Raw genomic sequence first — 2,767 nt, forward strand, 5'->3', positions numbered from 1 at the left:
ATTCGATTCATCATTACTCTCATGGAGATTGACACTTAAACTAACGTCTTGATTTACGTAGACTTCATAGGACAAATGACTGAAAGTTGTCCAAAGTAGAGGAAAAGAGAGCATCAAATGAAAGAATTGAAGATATCATTAGTTCATTACCGTGTCATGTAAAGAATGAAGAACTTAGGACCCGTTTGGTTCAATCCCATATGTGTAATAATAATCCTTATCACACTATCATAGACGACATGTTTGGTTGCATTTAATGATGATAAAAAAGATGAAATTGGTAATAAAGATTGCACATTTTTGGATAATACCTATTTCTAAGGGGGACCCTATGAATGATCATTGCAAAGCTGCAATTCCTTATAAAATGTCCATTTAGTCCACAAACAACCCATGTGAAAAGAAAGTACCTTCTCCCCCCCCCAAAAGAACCTCTTCCCCCGTCTCCCTCCTTCCATTACCATCATTGCTCCCTCTCCAGCCGCATTTTCCTGCCTCAATTATCATCATTGCATTACATGGATTCCCCTTACTTGTGCCTACTTTCCACATCACTAATGGAGGCTGCATCAGCAATTTCCGAAGGAAAGCTGGGATCTGCGTGCGTCGAAAATCCTAAACCGTTTACCATAGGTTTCACGCCAGAATGGCAATTCAGATCAGAGATTGACGCACTGAAATCGAGGATGAACCTTTAGAATAATCCTCCCATTGCATAGTGCTCAACGGGAACACGCCGAGTTGACCCAATTGCTCTATGAATGCTCTTCGTCCTTCAAGATCTGGTTCATGGCAGCCAATCTCACAATCCCTGAAGCCACATTAATGAAGAAGCCAATTAGTGGAAGCAAGATCCATGTGGTTTGGGAAGTAATATCCTAAACCCTTGCATGGTGTTCAATGATGGGATCCCTAAGCCTTCACTGACAAATGATGATTTAATGCCAGTCCATTTTTCTTTTTTTTGGGAGGCGTTATGGGTTACCTACCAAAAGTGTTTTAGAATTAATATATTAATTTACTTATGATTGTTGATTGCATTTACCTCCAATGTAATCCAACTTCACATTCAAAAGCTGGTCAAAGAGGACAAATGAAAAAAATGATAATATTGGAAGAGGAGATGATTTGTTGAACACTTATGGCCGTTGAGAATATGTTATGCGTTTCATCATGAAATCCAATGTGCGAAGTAGGACTAATATTCAATATTATTTCCAGTTCTTAATATAAGAGCTAATTGATTAATTTCAGTATATTAAAAAATTAGTTAAAGTAGTTATTTAAATAGGTATTTTTTTTTCCTAAAATATCCTTATTAATCATGTATGTTAGAACTACTATTTGATGAAATCTCTACATGTGTAACTACTACGAAGATTATCTAAAAAAAAAAGGATGAATATGAGAGACAAAGTAGATTGGGATATTATATTTAGGACCGAATTAAATATTAAACTAGTTCTTATATTAAGGATTAGAGGCAGTATATCAAAAATTATAATATAAATTCGTAGCAAACTCACTATTCATTGATCATAAATAATACCACTGATATCAAACTCCACGCGATGTAGTATCGTATTATACCTTTTCAGTAGCAAACGCGAGTGTGCACACAATAGTTAAAGTCCTACTTATCACTCATTTAAAAATTATATATCCATCTTTCATTATTAACATGACTAGAGTATATTTTAATTTCTATTGTACAAGCTTTAAATCTACTTCGACAATGACGCTAGGAAGATAAAAATATTGCTTGAACAACGTTTATAATTAAAGGCTACACATACCCCCACACACACACGCTTGAGATTTCTCATATTATTTATGAAGGTTTTCGGGCATACCTGGAGTCTGCAATGTAATCAGGTTGCCACGCGGAGGTCCGATCACGGTGACGGAGTCGGATCTGTGTTTTCACAGCAAATGCACCACGAGAGAGAGAGAGCTGAAGAGAGGAAGTGTTTTTCTGAATGAAATAAAAAATGAACCCGCCGTGTGTTATGGAGAGGAAAGAAAACTGAAATTATACATGGCGGCAGTTTTTTTTCCTTTTTGTAACTACCTCCACTTATCCATTCCTCGTAACCGTGCGATTCCAAAAACAAGAAGGGGAAAATTACAACTAATGACCCACATTTCTTGTTATTTTCACCAGGACCCCGAATTGTAATTGGGCTTGGGTCCAATCCACCAAGGGTGGACTGGCCCATTTTCCTACATCTCCCACTCACACTTGGTGGATTAGATGTCGCGGGTCTCTTCACTCTCTTCACCTTCCCTCAATTTCATACTTAGTGCTTTGCCGTGACCGCGTGGGCATGACGTCTTCGCTTAGGTCCCTGTACTAGAAATCCCTTTTAAAGGATCAGCACAAGTCACCCTCTCCTTTGTGTAGCTTGAATTTTAAATTATGCCTCAGATGTCCTAGATTTACTTATATACACTTTTCCACGGTAAATCTAATCCCTCTCGAGTCAATGGTTGACTCAGATTACCTTTCTCGTATGTCTAGTATCCACACTTATGACCACAAAATGTCATAAGGGACATGTCACAGACACTAGCATAGGTGTGTATATCACAGTTAATCTTCCTTTCGCCCAAATATCACTTTGAAATGAATCAGTCGCTTTCTTAGCATACTACCTTAGATCGCATCAATCATGACCATAGGACATATGCCAAAGTAGCAGTCACTGAAACATATCTTCATGATATTGTCAAAGTCAAAGGACACAATAGGAGGATAATTCCTCCC

Source organism: Neltuma alba, unplaced genomic scaffold, assembly GCF_004799145.2.
Source record: "Neltuma alba isolate B1F8T4 unplaced genomic scaffold, ASM479914v2 tig00010386_pilon, whole genome shotgun sequence".
Lineage (NCBI taxonomy): Eukaryota > Viridiplantae > Streptophyta > Magnoliopsida > Fabales > Fabaceae > Neltuma > Neltuma alba.